Genomic DNA, 20,541 nt, shown 5'->3' on the forward strand with positions numbered 1-20,541 from the left:
AACTATTGATAAGTGTTTATCTGAGGCTGTCTTGAAAAAACTTAAAAACCATTTATGGTACTTGAGCCCAAAGGTGGTGGCACTCTCATTTCTTGATAAAAATATATCAGTCCCTATCAAACGCAAAATGGTCAAAGCCTTGACCTTGGATCCCGCTTATGAATTTGGTTGTCCCAAAAAGTATTTTATAAACAATGATAGTGATATAAAAAATTTACAAACTAAAGAAATTGATTACTTTGTAAATTCTAATACTTTGAACTTTTTTAAGAGATTTGATATTAATACGAGCTTTTTGGAACTTGACGTGCAGACTTGGCATGAAAATGATGATTATTTAAAAGGATTAAGGATTGCTAAGTATATTAAAGTTGTTAATGATGTAGCAGAGAGAGCTGTACAATTGACTCAAGAATACATAAATGTGTAAGCTGAAGATGAGAATCAAAAACAGTATCTTCTCCAAGTGATAAAAAGTATAAAAATGAATTTCCAAATGCTACTAAGGAATGCCTGACGAAAAATATAAAAGTTCAATAAATAACATACAATCAATAAAAATGTGTGTGCTAAAATTTACATTTATAACATGTATGATTATTGAAAGTTTAAAATAAAAGATCTTACACGAAATTCAGAATAACAAGTAAGGAAGGGCTACTTTCGGGTGTCACCGAACATTTTATACTCTCGCATGGTAAAGTGATAATCGAGATTTCATAATACGTCATTTACATATTTTTCAAATACCGTATTTTTGTAAAGTTTTATTCCGCTATCATCATTGGTTCCTAATGTTTATACTCGTATTATACAGAGAAGGCATCAGATGGAATTCAAAATAGCTTTATATTGGAAGAAGGCGTGGTTGTGAACCGATTTCACCCATATTTCGTACATGTTATCAGGGTGTTAAGAAAATATTATAAACCGAATTTCATTGAAATCGGTCTAGTAGCTCCTGAGATATGGTTTTTGGTCCATAAGTGGGCGGCGCCACGCCCATTTTCAATTTTTAAAAAAAGTTTGGATGCAGCTTCCTTCTGCCATTTTTCTCGTAAAATTTAGTCTTTTAAGGTGATTTTCAACATAACCTTTGTTTGGGAGGTGGGCGTGGTTATTATCCGATTTCTTCCATTTTTGAACTGTATATGGAAATGCCTGAAGAAAACGACTTTGTAGACTTTGGTTGACATAGCTATAGTAGTTTCCGAGATATGTACAAAAAACTTAGTAGGGGGCGGGGCCACGCCCACTTTTCCAAAACAATTGCGTCCGAATATGCTCCTCCCTAATGCGATCATTTGTGGCAAATTTCACTTCAATATCTTTATTTATGGTTTAGTTATGACACTTTATAGGTTTTCGGTTTCCGCCATTTTGTGGGCGTGGCAACTGCCCGATTTTGCCCATCTTCGAACTTAACCTTCTTATGGAGCCAAGGAATACGTGTACCAAGTTTCATCATGATATCTCAATTTTTACTCAAGTTACAGCTTGCACGGACGGACGGACGGACAGACGGACGGACGGACAGACGGACGGACGGACAGACAGACATCCGGATTTCGACTCTACTCGTCGCCCTGATCACTTTGGTATACTATATAACCCTATATCTGACTCTTTTAGTTTTAGGACTTACAAACAACCGTTATGTGAACAAAACTATAATACTCTCGTTAGCAACATTGTTGCGAGAGTATAAAAATTAATTAGTTAGTAGTTTAAGCAAAATAATTAGAATAATCAATACAAATAAATTTTAACCCTTCCGAAGGTTATGTAATAAATTTTTTGCGCCAATATGAAAATTCCTCCGTCAAAAGGGATCATAATAGAAGCAGAATTGAGCATTGTTGGTAAGTTAAAGAGTATGTATAATGTACGAAATAAGAATTATTTGCTAAATAGGATTTCTCCCATGTTAATTAAATGGGAAAAGTATCCTTATTTAGGCAGGGTTAAACGGCATCGAAAAAATTTGTCTTTGTTTCCAAAATTGTTTTTAGGTCAAAAAGAAACGATTTTGACGATACCCAAGTGGAAATAGCCAACTTGGTAAATAACGGATACCCTAAAGTATATATCCACAAGCCATTTAGGATTTTCCTACTGTTATTCCTGCCATGCCAGATATTTTCATTTCCTCATCTGCATTAGTTATTAGAGCATCCTTATTTTATTTGCTATTTTCATTGAACTTCTGTATATATGTATTGGAAGAAACAAATAGCGGACTTTATTATTAATTAACAACGGGAAAAACATAATTTCAGCCATTTTAAATCATAATGATTGGGACAGCGGACGTTTAAAATACGAATCGGCGGTGCAAAGGTACTGTAGTAGCGACAGGGTAACGGAAATGGCTAGCGGAAAATGGTGGTATATCAGAGGGCGAATTCAAATGCAAAAATTAATGAGTTGAAAATTAATATTATATAACGGGTGACCCTAGTAGAGGCACTTTTTCAATATCCTTTTTTTGGCAGCTTACGTTTGAGTCATGCCAAGCTCAATCATGTTCTTTTTGTTCAGTATTGTTTGGCATTTCATCATAGAAATACTTACGCCTACAAAGCATTTACAAATCGTTTAACATAATTACGAAAATTCACGATCTTTAAAGAATATGGGTATGTAAATAAGCCACATCGAGAGATTCAAGAGCTACCATTCCATCCAGAAAAAGCAACGGTTTGATGTGATTTTTGGAGCGGTGGAATCATCTGTCCATATTTCTTCAAAAATGATGCTATGTAGTGAGAACGTAGCCGTCAATGGCCACAGTTATCGCCTGAAATTGAAGCTCATGATCTCGGCGACATTTGATTTGAACAAGACGGTGTCACTTCCTACAGATCGCATCAATCAAAGGATTTTTTGAGAGAACACTTCGGTGATCAGATAATTTAAAGTTTTGGCCATTACACTTCTCAATTACAATTTTTTCAGCGTTTTTTCTTTAAAAAGTAGGTAACCTTGAAATTGATCACAGTTTATAAAGAGTATGCATTAATATAACGGAGTATGTTGTGATGAATGATGAGAAAGGAAAATGTATATATGTATACCTGTTGCTGGTTGTAAAAATTATTGGCCTAGTAAGGGATGTTGGTAATAAATAATCCAAAATTATAGGTATAGTCAGAGCGAAATTAGAGCCAATATTTGTGTACGTAAAAGATAAAATCCTCGCACTCACTGTAGAGTATGCCCAATATTTTTTATTAAAAAAAATTTAAGTACCACGTTTTGATCGATATTATAAATATTTTGACACTTTGTAACCATATATTCAGAAAAACGAAAAATGTGGTTTAAAGTAAAAATAATTCAATATTTGCGATACTTTTTCCTAAAATATGGAAAAACTCAGAATTTGGATTAAGATCCACAATCTATATATTAGCAGACTTCAAATTGAAATGAAAAGTAAAAAATAAACGATATTTAGTGTTTTTTCTATTTTCTCCATTGATACGATGAGAGTCTATTGAGACACAAAGGTTTTCGATTGAATTTTGAGATTTTAATTTAGATGAAATATTATTTTCAAAACTGTCCGGTGAGAATTTCATGACATTTTATAAATTGGAAGTGAGGTTATTTCGTTTTAAGTGTCAGTATGTTTGTGTTATCGGTGCGAAATGACCTTTGAACAAAGAGCCAACTTTAAATTTTATTTTAAAATTGGTAAAACTTTTACCGAAACGTTTCAATTGATGAATCAAGTTTACGGCGATGATTGCCTATCCCGTAGCAGAGTGCATGAATGGTTTCAACGTTTTCAAAGTGGCCGTGAGGGCATAAATGACCCCGAATAGCGCGAAGATGAAAGTTGGCGTTTGTTGCACGATAATGCTCTTCGTCTCATCGACCTACGCTTGTGTCCGATTATTTCACCAAAAATCACATTTTAACCATTAACCACTCCCTGTATTCACCTGATATGGCACTATGCGACTTCTTCCTTTTCGAAAAAATACAATGCTCATGAAAGGAAAGCGTTATGCAGGCGTATAGGCCATTCAAAAGGCTTGCTCGTTCGACATGCTTTTGGAACGAGCAAAAAGCTGTATTGAAGCAGAAGGAGACTGTGTTGAATAAAATAAATTGATTTTGCCGAAAAAACCATTTGTTCTGTTTTTTTCAAGACCTGTTTACATTGGAACGTACCTTGTATATGTATGTACTAATATCATGCAAATTTGTCCTGAATTTTCCTGAATTAGGTTAAACTAAAATTTCATATTTTAAAGTAGAAAGAGAGAAACTTTCAATGCAGTTAAAAGTCAAATTCAGGCCTTTATTTTGGAAAATTTTTTGAATACTGTAAGAGGTGGCAATAGCATTTTTACATATGTTCTCCCGAATAGCGCTGGTTTGGTATCCGTGCTGAGTTTTCGGACTATGTGTATGCCTTAAAGTCATATATTTAACCAACATTTTCGTTAAGCACTAATTTGGCAACTCTAATTGTATTTGTAATATTTTATTATCTTTGGTGACTCAGATACTCTTGCCAAACTCATACTTAAACCCAGACTGCCCTACTTTTTCAAGGAACTAATCAGGCAGCTGAGAAATATTTTTTTAAATCAGGTCTCTCTATTGTTTTAATAAGGAGAGGTGACAACTCTATTATTGTGCATGTCCGTAAATACTTATGCCTTCCGTATGCCAAAGCGCTCTCATCAATTATGCCTTCCCAAAAAGTTGGTGAGAACTTTGCCATATCAACGGCGGCATCAATAACAACTACAACAGCAACAACAATAAAGAAAACTAGCTGAAATAGCACATATAGTAACGTTGTGCATTTGCCCCGGTGTGTGTGTGCTGCCACACAGTTTTGAAAATTTATAATGATTGCTGCGGGAACTTTTTGTTATCATAGGGCATTGATCGGACAGCGCGTTTTCCGTTGGGGAAATAAACGATCACAAATAACTTTCACGCTGATTATTTTTTTATATAATACAAGAATATTTCTGGTTTCTCGCGACTTCCCTTTCTTGCTTTGGTCTTATGCAAATTCATCATGGAAAAGAAAAACTTTTTAGGGGCGTTAATTATACCGAATTTTGTGTTAATGTGAAATTAATTTTCGGTTAATTTATGGAAATAATTTATGGGTGTTTTTGTATTGAAAGAAACATGGTGTAAGAAATTTTGAATTCTAAATTTCAGAAATGTGTATGAATATTACACCGAGGCAAATATACGGCGATTGTGAGTTGGGCAAATCTTTTTGAGGCCCTAGGATACCATACAAATGAGAAAATAGATATTATGAAGCCTTACTACTTTATTTACTTTAACATATAGCATTCAAAAAAACAGGAAAAAAGGTGCATAGCCTTCTTTTAAATCCATTCATTTGACCCAACAATGCTTCAATTTCCTTATCTCGTCTCGGAAGTTCGAAAGCCGATTTTTTATGCAATTTGGCTTCAAACTGGCCCAAAAAGGCGGCAAAATTATACTGTGACCGTTTATTCCTTCTCACGATAATCATGTACATTACGCCTTTGGAGTCATAGAGAACGGTTTCTACCATGCTTCCGACCGGAAATAGAGCCTTCGCTTTTTTCAAAGCAATTCCTTGGAGTGAAGTGAACTCTTTTGAACGTTTTTTTTCTGGTATGTTTTACTGGATGTTCACCAAGCGATCCAAAAGACTACTATGTAAGCTGCACGCACACCTTCAAACTATTTCCGCCAATACGGATTTTGGGTCTTGTGTTGTAGTCATTTGCGGCGTACTTGGCAAGGGCTCGATTGCCTAAAACAAGATTGAGCCTCCTTCCGGCATGGTTATCAAAGACAGATATCAAGATACTTCAAGCAATTTTCTAGTACCTTAGGTTCTCTAAAAAACCAACATATAGCTGACAAATTAAAATGCCAAAAGCTAACAGAAGAATGTTTAAAATTGCGTAGGAAACACGAATTTAAGATGACGAACGTCAAATTTCCTAATTAAGTTCTTTAAGAAATCTTACCTATAATCTGTCCCTTTTTTCAATAAGGTGCTAAAATGTTAATGACTTCTCTTTGCTTCTGAACTGCGTATTTTGTAATTGTTGCTTTAAGAAGAATTGCATTCTCAGAACACCTAAATAACCTGCGTTCAATGCGAGTGCAAGAAAAAATTTTGAAATTATACCCGTTATTTTTTAAATTTTCAAAGCGAGTTAATGAGAACTCTTTTGAAAGTTAAACCCAACAACTAACGTGATTTAGCCCGTTAAAACTGTCTTACACAACTTCTACGTAAGTGAATTGACCTTCATATTCCACCTGAAGGACTGAAATAATATATTATTTTATCAAGGCTGGAAGCCTTAAAAATATTCCGTTTGAAGATACTGCCGCCTGAAATTTCAATTTAAGATTAGTTTTGAAAATTGCACAGACCAAATAAAAAACTCAAAGAAACCTAAATTCTTAAAAAAATATTTATTTTATAGCCCTTTTATATCTTTTTCGATACATGAAAATAAATAAATAAATTTGTAAAATTTCCAACAAATACAGAAAAATACGAGCATTTGTGTGAATGTTTATGGTAATAAAAGGAGAAGTGAATAAATGCGAAAAACAATAAAAGCGGCGGGTTTAGAAAAGTGATGAAAAAAGTAACTCATTTAAAATATATACGTCCAGGATACGAAAAATACCCCAAAGAAGCATAACCCAAAATAACTGTAAACAGCGACGCTACGAAGATATTTGCATACCGGCCACGCGTTTGGTTTATTTTAATTGGCGCACGTTCCACAATTTGCTACAAAAGGAGCAGAGAAAATAATGAAAAAACTGAATGAATCAAAGACTGACTTTGTCTCGCTGAAGCTAAAAGAGTCGTTGTGCTACTATGAAAGTGATATATTTTAGAGGATTTTTCGGAATTTTAGTGCACGAATACCTCACAATTCTTTTCAAATTACCATGCTTGCTTACAGTGAGAATAGATCGTGTATAAATGAATGTAAAACAAAACAAGTAAGGAAGGGCTAAGTTCGGGTGTCACCGAACATTTTATACTCTCGCATGATAAAGTGATAATCGAGATTTCATTATACGTCATTTACATATTTTTCAAATACCGTATTTTTGTAAAGTTTTATTCCGCTATCATCATTGGTTCCTAATGTATATACTCTTATTATTCAGAAAAGGCATCAGATGGAATTCAAAATAGCGTTATATTGGAAGAAGGCGTGGTTGTGAACCGATTTCACCCATATTTCATACATGTCATCAGGATGTTAAGAAAATATTATATACCGAATTTCATTGAAAGCGGTTTAGTAATTCCTGAGATATGGTTTATGGTCCATAAGTGGGCGAGGCCACGCCCATTTTCAATTTTTAAAAAAAGCCTGGGCGCAGCTTGCTTCTGCCATTTCTTCCGTAAAATTTAGTGTTTCTGACGTTTTTTGTTAGTCGGTTAACGCACTTTTAGTGATTTTCAACATAACCTTTGTATGGAAGGTGGGCGTGGTTATTATCCGATTTCTTCCATTTTTTGAACTGTATATGGAACGGCTCTGTAGAGTTTGGTTGACATAGCTTTAGTAGTTTCCGAGATATGTACAAAAAACTTAGTAGGGGGCGGGGCCACGCCTACTTTTCCAAAACAATTGCGTCCAAATATGCCCCTCCCTAATGCGATCCTTTGTGCCAAATTTCACTTTAATATCTTTATTTATGGCTTAGTTATGACACTTTATAGGTTTTCGGTTTCCGCCATTTTGTGGGCGTGGCAGTGGGCCGATTTTGCCCATCTTCGAACTTAACCTTCTTATGGAGCCAAGAAATACGTGTACCAAGTTTCATCATGATATCTCAATTTTTACTCAAGTTACAGCTTGCACGGACGGACGGACGGACAGACGGACGGACAGACGGACGGACAGACGGACGGACAGACGGACGGACAGACGGACGGACAGACGGACGAACAGACGGACGGACGGACAGACAGACATCTGGATTTCGACTCTACTCGTCACCCTGATCACTTTGGTATATATAACCCTATATCTGACTCTTTTAGTTTTAGGACTTACAAACAACCGTTATGTAAACAAAACTATAATACTCTCGTTAGCAACATTGTTGCGAGAGTATAAAAATGACTTTTTTCTAAACTTTCTTATTGTTGGCAGCTCACTGTCATTAAAAAGAATGAAGCAATTAAGCATTTCTTGCATTATTATTAATTGTTATATGATCGTATGTGTGCCCGTCTGAAAAATCTCAGATTAACGCGATTTTTTTTTATACTCTCGCAACAAAGTTGCTAAGGAGAGTATTTTAGTTTTGTTCACATAACGGTTGTTTAAAAGTCCGAAAACTAAAAGAGTCAAATATAGGGTTATATATACCAAAGTTATCAGGGTGACGAGTAGAGTTGAAATCCGGATGTCTGTCTGTCCGTCCGTCCGTCTGTCCGTCCGTGCAGGCTGTAACTTGAGTAAAAATTGAGATATCATGATGAAACTTGGTACACGTATTCCTTGGCTCCGTAAAAAGGTTAAGTTCGAAGATGGGCAAAATCGGCCCAATGCCACGCCCACAAAATGGCGAAAACCGAAAACCTATAAAGTGTCATATCTAAGCCATAAATAAAGATATTAAAGTGAAATTTGGCACAAAGGATTGCATTAGGGAGGGGCATATTTGGACGTAATTTTGTTGGAAAAGTGGGCGTGGCCCCGCCCCCTGCTAAGTTTTTTGTACATATATCGGTAACTACTATAGCTATGTCAACCAAACTCTATAGAGTCGTTTCCTTCAGGCATTTCCATATACAGTTCAAAAATGGAAGAAGAAGACACCCTGATAACATGTACGAAATATGGATGAAATCGGTTCACAACCACGCCTTCTTCCAATATAACGCTATTTTGAATTCCATCTGATGCCTTCTCTGTATAATACATATATACATTAGGAACCAATGATGATAGCGGAACAAAACTTTACACAAATACGGTATTGGAAAAATATGTAAATGACGGATAATGAAATCTCGATTATCACTTTATCATGCGAGAGCATAAAATGTTCGGTGACACCCGAACTTAGCCCTTCCTTACTTGTTTTATGTTGAAATTAACTAATCAGTCCGATTTTTTTGGTTAAATAAATACAATCATGACGAATACAGAATGATTTTTTTTATGTTTACTTATTGGGTGTATAATACGATAGCGTTCGCAAATGTGGTCTAAAACGAAAATTTTAAAAATATTATTAAACTGTATGAAAGTCCCTATCGTCCTATGGAAGCTTTTGTTTTTTTTTTTTTGCTTGTAATTTGTAAAATTGGCGGCGGTTTGAACAAAAATTATTGATTTTCGCCCTTTCGTAGAAAGAAAACTTTCATAGCGCGATAGCGAATAACGTTAAAAATGTTCGTTCCAGTTCTCAAAAACTTCACACTGAGACCCTTAATCACTTTCTCAATTTCTAGTGAAGTGATTGGTTGGATTAGGAGCAATTTTGTGGAGAGTTCTCGGGTCTTTAAAAGCACACAACATATTTTGAGGAGAGAGCTAATAGTCTCACCACTCCTTTAGTTTACTATGTATGTACATCAAGGAAGAAAAAAACGTAACTAAGGGGAAGGTTAGGGTTTCAAGGTAAAACAAAAGGTGCGTGGAGTCCATACGCGCGGATAAAGTTATACTTCTTAGTGATATTCCAAGAAATGCATATCATTTTGTATGAAAGAAAACAAGAAAACTTAAATTCACATTTTATAAATTTATTATAATTTATTATCACCCCGAGCATGCCTTTGCCAACAAGTCGTCTTTTCGCGACGATGGCAAACGCTAAAAATCATAAATTGCACAACTTTCTGGTGCTTCTCGCAAAAATCTGCGTCGATATGTTTGTAGGCGAAGCTGCTACAGCGGCAAGGGGTGACAATCGACGGCTATTACTTTACTTATGCCCTAGAAATTCTATTGCTACGAATATGGAAATGACAACGAAATAATGCGAATGCAAAATGCAGAGCATTTCAACCAAAAGGAATTTATTCATTAAAATCACCACTCAGAAGTCGTTTTATCCGTTGTAAGCGAACGATTTTCGTAGAAACATCATTTCTATTATGCCACAACACAATATTAGAAATGAAGTTCATAAACCTCACGCTGTCAGATAAAACGATATACCTCGTCATCACGGATCGATTTACAAAAAATGAAAATGAAGACTAACTACAGAAATGATCCTGTAAAGTATAGCCTTAATTTTTCAACGGTCAACGCAGAGTATTTCAACCAAAATATACGCAAAATAGTTGAAAATTCGCAGAAGTGAAAGACAATCGAAAGAAAAAGAAGCATAACTTCAATAATGCACAAGCATACAAACTTACATATGCGCAGCAGCAGTAAGGAAACCATAATTAGGACATAATGGGGTTAGTTGAATATGCAATTGATGTTTTGAAGCGACGAAGATTTTTAACGTCCGATTTTTTTTCTACCTCTATTTAAAACGGTTAGCATTAACGAAATATTTTTGAAGTTATACTTCTTATACGAGTTCGGAAAAGGTTGCGATAGATTCAGGTTGCGCAACCTTGCTCAATATGAATCTACGCAACCTTGTCTGCGAATATGTTCGAGCAGCAAGCGAAGCGGTGACATTCGGCGATCGTTTGTTCGTTTCTTTCGGCACAGCTCGACTTTTCTACCAACAACACAATGTTGCCATGCTTATGCTGTTGTTGTTTTCCACTGTAGAACAATGTTTCATTTTTTGGTTGGTGATATATTCAATTAAAAATAAATTCTGTTGGGATTCGAACCTACGTGCTCGTCGCAACCTTTCATCAACACCACCATTGACACCTGTATTGCGTTGTCCTAATTATGGTTTGGTTATGCATGAAAGAAATATACAATGGATCGCCGATTGTTACCTCTTTCCTTGTTGCTGCTGCGCATATGTATGTGTGCATTATTGAAGTTATGCTTCTTTTTCTTTCGTTTGTCTTTCATTTCTGCGAATTCTCAACTATTTTGCGTATATTTTGGATGAAATACTCTGCGTTGGCCGTTGAAAAATTAAGGCTATACTTTACAGGGTCATTTCTGTAGTTAGTCTTCATTTCCTTTTTTTAGACCCGCAATGACGAAGTATATCGTTTTATCTGACTGCGTGAGGTTTAAGAAGTTAATTTCTAATTTTGTCTTGTGGCATATTAGAAATGATGTTTCTTCGAAAATCGTTCGCTTACAACGGATAAAACGACTTCTGAGTGGTGATTTTAATGAACAAATTCCTTTTAGTTGAAATGCTCTGCGTTGGCCGTTGAAAAGTTGAGACTATACTTCTCAGGATCATTCATTCCTTTCATTTCTTCAAAGAAATTAATGACCTTTAGAAATATGCATATTTACTTTATTTCGTTGTCATTTCCATATTCGTAGCAATAGAATTTCTATGGCATAAGTAAAGTAATGGCCGCCGATTGTCACCACTTGCCGCTGTAGCAGCTTCGCCTACAAACATGCGTAAATATGTACGTATGTATACGTATGATCATGAATACATATCGACGCAAATTTTTGCGAGAAGCACCAGAAAGTAGGCCAATTTATGATTTTTAGCTTTTGCCATCGTCGCGAAAAGACGACTTGTTGGCAAGGCATGCTCGGGGAGATGTTACGGCCTCTATTTTTATGAATAAAGCGAGATCGCTTGTGGAATTTGCGCCTGCGTTCATGAATGAAATCGTTTTTGTTGTAAAATTTACTACACTTGTTCTTCGCCAATTTGGCTGCCATATTGACTTGTGAAGATCAATTTTTTGTTGGTGACATATTCATATGTGTACGCATATGTATGTAATGCTTGTGCATTATTTGTTTGGAAATGTATGCAAATATATGTACATATAAGTATATATGAATGTATGAACATGCAAGAAAATGCGCGCACATGTAATAAGTACTATATTGATAAGTGATGAAAATATGATTTCAATTTCTGAACGCGCATCGATAACTGCTGGGCCTTCAACGCGTGTTGATGGATTACAAAAGAGAGATGATTACGCTGCATATTCTCGTCCGCAACGAAGAGACAGAACTACTTTTCTAGTCAAAGTTCCTTTATTTAGACTTTGCTTTATTCTTCATTTTATGTGCATAATAAATTTATAAAATGTGAATTTAAGTTTTCGAGTTTTCTTTCATACAAAATGATATGCATTTCTTGGAATATCACTAAGAAGTATATCTTCATCCGCGCGTAGGGACTCCACGCACCTTTTTTATGGTAACTCTTGTGTTGTCTATTGTGGAGTTTAGCACCTTCCAGTTCTTCTGTTGCTTATGTAGATCTGCTTTAAGTAGTTGAGAGATTAGTAAATGAATTTACTTAATAGCAACAGGGTGGTTGATACTTAACGCAACTTGTTTATCAATTTCATATTATTCTTTAAGTGGGATGATCAAAATGGAGTGATCAAAGAAATTATTAAAAAATATGTGTTTTTGCCATTAAATAGAATTGACTTGATATTGTAGACCTGTCAGTAGTATTAAACGCTCGAAATCTACTTTCGAAAAATTGGTTTTTGATTCTGCTAAAATGAAATATCACTTCCTTAGCACTGTACTGAGCGTAGATCTTCAATAAAATTTTGTTCCACTTATTAAGACAGTACCTCAGATAAATATCATTGATTTCAAATTTTTCATGGCTGGGTATTTAATCCGATCTACAGCTTTATTTACTGTGCATAATATTTATTTTGTTAAATTGAAGAAACTGGTGGTTCTGGTCATTGTGGTTTTTCCGAAATTTTTTTTTTTTTGTTTTATTGAAACGTAGCAAGATATGGTTTTACATTTCATTCGAATTCCAACTAGTGATAAATGTACGATAAAACAATAAAAGCTCTATTAAGAACCTTTTTCAAAACTAAACTTTGTATTTAAACTAAATATTATAATAAGCAAATAGAAGGTCATGGAACTTTGTTCTTTTCAATCTGCGCCTGCTATTTCTGGCCTCTCCTAGTTGTCGGGCTTCAGCGTTTACGTGGTTTTGCAACCTTGTGGCATGTTTCGATGCCGTTTCGCGAATGACTTCCCGACCCATTTTTTGTGAAGATCACGATGTAGATCTGAGTTCCGTATGTACCACGGGGCATTTACAATTTTTCGCAGGACTTTATTTTGGAATCTTTGCACCATTTCGATTTATAACGGTGCAGCGCATCCCCATAGCTGAATTCCATATGTCCAAATGGGCTTTAACGTTGGATTGTAGATTAAAATTTTATTTGAGGTTTTTAGAGGTGATTTCTTGCCGATTAACCAATTTATTTTGTTGTATTTTAGTTTTAGTTCTGCAACTTTTCTTTGTACTATATGCTCCTTCCACTTTAACTTTGCATCCAGCGTTAAACCAAGATATTTCGCCGAGGTGGAGGACGGAATTACTTCATTCCCAATATATAATTGGATATACGTATCAGTTTTGTTAGTGAAGTTTATATGTATTGACTTCAACTCGTTGAGAGTAATATTCCATTTTTGTGTCCTTTCCACAATTAGGTTGATTGAAGACTGCATTCTGTTCGACGACTTTACTACATTTTTACCAGTAGTAATGATGCAGGTATCATCTGCAAATGTGGCGATTGTGCTGTTTGGCGGCGTAGGCATGTCGCTAGTAAACAAAATGTATAAGAGTGGTCCCAGGACGCTTCCTTGGGGTACACCTGTTTTTATTGGCTGTAACATAGTATATGATTGTCCCTGCTTGATACTGAAGTAGCGGTTGCTAAGGTAAGAGGCAAGTAGCTCAGTTAGATGCTGTGGGAAGAGAAGTCTTAATTTATGAAGTAAGCCCTGGTGCCATACTCTGTCAAACGCCTGAGATACATCAAGAAAAACAGCTGTGCCATGGAACAGAATAGGACTAAACGTTTTAGCAAGTTTCTCTGAAAAAACTTTCGCTTTTTCTTAATCGCTTTGGCCCAGGATCCGTTTGGCTTTCTGAGGGGTGCATTTGACAATATTGGTTTCCTAGCATTTTTTACTGCTTTCCAAAGGGAATAATCGGATTGTTTATTTGGCGTTAATTTCTCAATATAATTAGAAATATCTTGATTCGTGAATAACTTTATTTTAGTACAGAGAAGCTTGGTTAAATTGTTCAGTTCTGTTTAATATTGGGAAAATCGCGTGATTTGCCATTTTTTGCATAGTTTTCTCTTTTTCTTTATGAGATCTAAAATAACCGATGGATATTTAATATAAAAGTTTTTTTGTTTAGGAACAGGAGTACTTTTCCAAGCCGATTCCTGAATAGCTTTCGTAAATGTATGAACTTCATCTTCTAAGATATCTTGAGTTGTTATATTTACTTCAAAATCAATATTTTTGTCGAGCATCACTTTGAAATACTCCCAATCCATATGTCTATTAGAAAGATAAGGCGGCATGTCGATTTCTTTTATATGGCCATTTAGGATTAGATATTCTGGCGAGTGGTCCGAATTTAAGTCCAATCCATTTTCAATAGTGATGAATGTCTTGGATATTTGTCGAGTGATGAAAAAATCGATCAAGTCAGGTAATTTCCTTGTGTCGGAAGGTCAGTAAGTCGGCTTGCCAGTAGACATGAAGTCGCATCCAGTAGCCGTAACAGCTTTAAGTAGCTCTCTCCCCTTCGGTGTCGTAACTCTTGAACCCCATTGTGAGTGTTTTGCGTTAAAATCACCACCCATGACGAATTTCCCATGGTGTTTTAATATAAGTTCTGTGTACAAGTCCATTTTAATATTGTGTCTAGGTGGGCTATACATTGCGGTAATGCTTATTTTTCCGAAACTATATTCAACCGATATGGTCGTAGTTTGGAATTCTGGGATACTTATATTAATTTCTTCGTAGTGGGGACTATTATCTCTGATAATTATGGCACTCCCCCCTCTCGCATTGTTATTTGAGTGGTTCAAGCAATACGAATTTCCGAATGAATTAAATAAATTGAAATTAAATGTTTTTAGCACTTCTCAGAAGATGACTGTAGTTTAGGTTTTCACAAATCAGAGTGAGATTCCTGAGGGTCGCAGAAAGAAATCAGTATTGTGGTGTGCGACTTCTCTAAATTTATATGTCTTTTTGAAAAATTCTTTTTTTTTTTTTGAACCAAAGTGGGAATAGGGAATTGGAAGGAATTAATATATAAACAAACATCAACAACATTAAACTCGATTACACCGAAGCTAGAATGTTCTACACAAACAGCAATATGAGATAGCGGTTCAATCTTGAAAAAATTAGTGTAACGTTACCATAGACAATAATCTACAAAAAAGTTCGATAGTTCAATTCGGCAGCTATACGCTATAGTGGTCTGATGAGGTAAAGACGAATATTTGGATGTCTCGACAGGCATTCCAAAATCAACTCAGCTCGTCAAGCTGATTATTTATACATATTTATACATACCTATATGGCACATTGAGTCGTTCACTAAGTAATTTCGTATGATGGCAACAGCTGATGTTATTGAATTTTTTCGCTGTCAGCTTCATACTTAACCGCCTGGCTTTATTTGAACAGATAATCCAGTAAGGCTATTGGTTTTTCTTTTTTACAAGAATGCAACGTAGGTCAACTGGTCCATGAAAATTTTGAAAAATCTGCGATTTTGAAAGTTGGCATTGAAGCGGACCGACGCATACCACGTAATATAAATATTTCGTGAAAATTTTTTATTTTGTTAAAGTTATTGAAGGTTGAAATTTAGAGGACGATGAAATTGTAAAAAAAGTAACAGAAAAATGTTCGTGCTATATTATAAATATATACACAATTCATTTGTTTAAATAATAATATTTTACATAATTTTTTGTTCATTCATACCATTCCAAAGATATTGAATTTTTTGTCCGCCTACCGATCTTAAAACGTATGGTGCATCGATCGATCAGTTCCAATGATAGAATGATAAAAAGTTAAATATAAGCCCTGAATTCGGGAAAGAGCATGTTAGAAAAGTAAAGGTGCAGACGAATGCACATTAAGGTCCTGGCAGGTGGGTGAGGAAGTGTGGGTAATCGAGAAAAATTAATGGAGAAGGAAATTTTTGGGCAACCGGAAGTTAGGCAGCTCAATGAGGAGCAAGATGAGAAGAAATTTTGTGCAAATGCATAGACACGAAATTTTAACAATTTAATGTGGTTAAGATGAACCCATCCAGACATCTTTTGTCCATGTGATAAAATATAAATGTATATATCCTAGAGTAACTTTGAATTGATATTCCTTTGAGCGTGAACTTATTACTAATTAACTCTAAATTACATATGTTGTTCCTATTTTCCGATTAGAGTACAAAAAATAATTTCTATGTCTCTTTAAAGTATTTTCCATTAAGATCTGTATACGTTTGCATGCGTTTGAACCAACTTTCGAAGCAATTTTGTCACTCTGATTGAGGTAAAGCGCCTATTCCGGTGTCGAAAAACGTTGACCTCTTAGTTAATTTTTTACGAATGCGAATAACAAGAAGTCATTCGCTCTTATGTCAGGAATATGTAATGGAGGACTCATCAAGTTGATGTTTGGAGTGCAGTTGTTTCAGTCTATATGTGAGACCTCGCAATGTCCTGGAGAATAATTTCGTCAGTTACTTTTCCTGAATTATGGTGAGACAACTGGCAAACAAATGGCAGGAGTACACCAAGAATTTTCTTTTCTACATTATTCTCCATTTTTTTCCAAAAAAACACACAACCGTTTGTTTGGATGTTCTTCATACGCGAACAACTATTGTTGGATTCAGCTCATCTCAAAACAAGCATAACCGACTGCTGTTTTCTTTCGGGCTCATACACGCAAGTCCTCGATTCATCACCTGTCACACATTTAAGACGTGTTTCGAAGCATTGATATTTTATTTTTTTAACATTCCTATCGAGCGACAGACAAATTGTGTGGGATCCAACGTGAAAAAAATTTTTTACTGTCAAATGTTCATGTCATATTGAATGTATACTGGTGCCTCTAATGATGACAACTGATTTTGAACGACTTTCAAGAAATCCGCCTTGAATTCACTATATCATCGATAAAAACTGGCTCTTGATAGAGCTTCATCGATAAAAATTTAATATCGAATCAAATTCCAATAAGAAAGTGGTGCCTAGAAATAATCAGCAACATTATAGGATATGCTTATAATGAGCCCAGAGTTGCATTTACATAGAACTTCAAAGAACCAACTAAGAAGCATATACATATTTCTTACTTGGTGTATTTGTAGGAGTTCCTACTTCTAACAATAGCATCCTGGAGAGAGAAAGACTTGTGCAAATCTCAGACCGTTAAGTCCAAAACTGTGGAACTAGCGTAATTATATACAGACGGGACAGGCAGACAGACATGGCTAAATCAACTCAACTATTTTAAACGTTTCCTTCCGGGTGTAACATACTTCGTGGCAAACTTAATATACTCTGTTCAGGGTATAAATATAAATTCAATAGCATTTAATGTATAAATATAACGGTATATACCTTTGGATATGATACAATTTTTTAAATAATTTAATAGAATTCTAAGCAAGCATCATCGACTGCTGGTATACGAGTTTCGAATGATTTTTTGCTCAGAAGCAAAAATTAAATATCGAATGGAAGAAAATGATTCATAAAATGTTGCACGAATGAGACTTTGAGGCCGCTGCATTTAAGAGTTCCAACTAATAGTGGAGCATTTAAGAAAGATGTGTAGACGTGCAAAGGTTGACATGCAAGAGACAACACAGCAAGTGAACAATAAGAAGGTGAAGAGCAAAATGGAAATTATAGTTACGTTACGGTGACCACACGCTGTGAGGGGAGGAGAATAGCACAAAAGCCAGACATGGCAGATATACAGACAGAGGAGCATGAACAGTGAACAGAAGAGGGGAGTAGACGTGCCAGGGAGAAAGAAGTGGCAGACAGGCTGAGCAATTAAATTAAAATTTCATACAAAAACAGACAGGAGAAAGATATGGACTTCCAATGCTATCTCTACCTATGCGTTAGGGTGGATGAAAAACAACAATTATTATTTTTCGCTTGGTACTCTAAAAAATAGGTTAGTAGATGCCCATAAGAAAGTATCTCCAGTATGGGGTCTTAACTGTTAAATTTTATCTTAAAAAATCAAACTTCAACCGTTAATATCTTCAAACGGTTAGGTTTAAGTAAAAATCCTACGAAAAAGTTTTGTAGTACATTAAATTTCTTACAAAAACAATGAAACGAAATATTTTTTTAAGAAGTTGGAAACCAGATACGTATTTTTATATATGATAATAAGAAAATTGTAAAAATAAGATCTCCCCAGCACAATAAAAAGCTCATATTTGGGAACACTTTCTTAGAGGTGTCTAAAAGGTAAAGGTATAAGTAAAGATAAAGGTAAAGGTTTTTCAGAGTATCAAGTGAAAAAAATGTTTGTCTTTTTGACTCACTCTATTATGTAATAGCCAAATAGGCGACAAAAGTAGAAATAAAATATTACGCGATATAAATTAAATTTTTGTATGGTATCCTTTGCTTGCCCGCACAAAAACCTTTTACTCTTATACATACATATATACATATGTATATGTATATATATTCGTTACTTTATGGATTCCTTGCTTGTTTGGCCATTTCTTTAAATTTCGAATATTTCAGGGTTGCAAAGCATTTGGAAAGCTGGGAAAGACACAAAAAAAAACAGATATAGTGCTTTGAAGTTCTGCAACGTAGCTGACCTTAATTCAATTCCTATTTTGTGCCATTCATATTTTGCAAGGAAATTATGCACCCGGGATTGTGGATCTCACCCACATCTTGTTTTGTGATTCATTAAATTCTGACTTATAAAAAAGAAGGCAAAAGAAGAAGAGACGACGGTAAATTCAAAGGCAGACACAAGTCACGCGCTACTGGCAACACAGCAGAGGCCAGTCGAAATGATTATTGGAGTGAAAAAGTGAATTAAGAAGCAAGAGCGGAGAGTCAAAAAGGAAATTAATGAAGAAATAAAGAACAATATGAAAATATGTACCTAAAATATTTAATTTTTATGGCGCAGCGAGATCATCTCGGATTTACTTGAGTCCTAGCTTGCCTTTTATATTTCGGGATTTGACAACCCAAGTGCTGCAAACGAAAGATTTGTCATTTTTGATGTATACATAGCCATAACGTCTTCAAATACGAGCAATAATTGTGTTGCTTATAGTAATTTAAAATATTCAACTTTTCAAAAAAGTAAAATAAATGTACAACTCAAAGTTAATGCTATTCCGTGAGAAATTTGAACAATAATATAACAAGCTCTATAAAAGCTGGTATAAAGGACTAATCCATGACAAAAATGTCGAAGGAATAGTTTTAAGGAAGGTGTCAATAGAGATTGAGAACAGACAAAAAATTCATGGTTTTAAAATTTTTCGAACAACTAGAATATATGTATGTTTAAGCAAGTGTGTTGCAAATTTGATTTTGCTGATTCAAACCATTTTTGACATATAGACATACCACAAATAGAGATTTTCAGTTATATAAATTATAGTTTTACTTTCAATATCAAATATCAACTTTATTAAATTAAAGTATTTTTACAAAAAAAAGATCTTAAAATATTATTTTCCTTTAGCAACCAACGTGTCCTGCCAAAAGGTCTATTTGCAACAGACCGCACTGCTGTTAATTCTTATTGGAACAAGCTGAACCTCGCTCTCGGTCACATTTCGCTGTTAACTGCTCAGTTTGCTCTCACAATTATTCGATACAACTTGCATTGGAGTCGTTTGCTGCTAAATGCACTGATCGCTCTCACATTAGTTCGCCCATGCTTGTTTTCGAACTATTGGCTATGTTAATGTTATATTGTTATCCAATGATCGCTCTCACGGCAGTTGGTTCGCACTTGCTTTACAACTACTGGGATGTGAAGTAGTAGCTGTTAACTACAGTGATCGCTCTCACAGCGTTCGGTGCTCACTTGCCTAACAGCTTTCGGTAATGCTTTTACGTGGGTGACCAGCAGTTATTACTGCTTAACTCCTCCCCTTCTAAATGAGGCACGTCCACGATCCTCAACAATAATGCCTAAACTAATTTTATTTGTATGATTTGATAGGTTATCACAACGATATCATTGCATAAACTTCTGACCAATTACAGTGTTGCACATATAATAGGTTGAGTTATAATTTTGTATGGTTATGGTTGAGTCACTTTACTTTTGGCATTAGTTCCGCAGACCCATACATATATTGGAACAGGAATGAGTTACAAGTTATTGACTGGGATAGAGAGAACGACGATGTTGAGTGGTCGAGCATTGAGAAATTTTACAGCAGTTTAACAGCGGTATGATAAATCCATGGGAGCTCTAATATGCTGATATTTGTGAGCAAGTTGCAATTACATGGTTGCCAAGTCGGTTTTTCTTAAATCTACTAACTATAGTTATAACTTATAAC

At 35.2% G+C, this 20,541-nt stretch overlaps 3 pseudogenes; 1 reads left to right on the forward strand and 2 right to left on the reverse strand.

Moving 5' to 3' along the window:
• The window catches only part of LOC120770656, a 117,391-nt pseudogene that overhangs the window by 27,524 nt on the left and 69,326 nt on the right, over positions 1-20,541 (reverse strand).
• Positions 10,079-10,281, reverse strand: LOC120773171 (annotated as a pseudogene).
• LOC120773191 lies at positions 11,108-11,304 on the forward strand (annotated as a pseudogene).

This window comes from Bactrocera tryoni, chromosome 3 (assembly GCF_016617805.1).
Source record: "Bactrocera tryoni isolate S06 chromosome 3, CSIRO_BtryS06_freeze2, whole genome shotgun sequence".
In the NCBI taxonomy this organism is placed as follows: Eukaryota; Metazoa; Arthropoda; class Insecta; order Diptera; family Tephritidae; genus Bactrocera; species Bactrocera tryoni.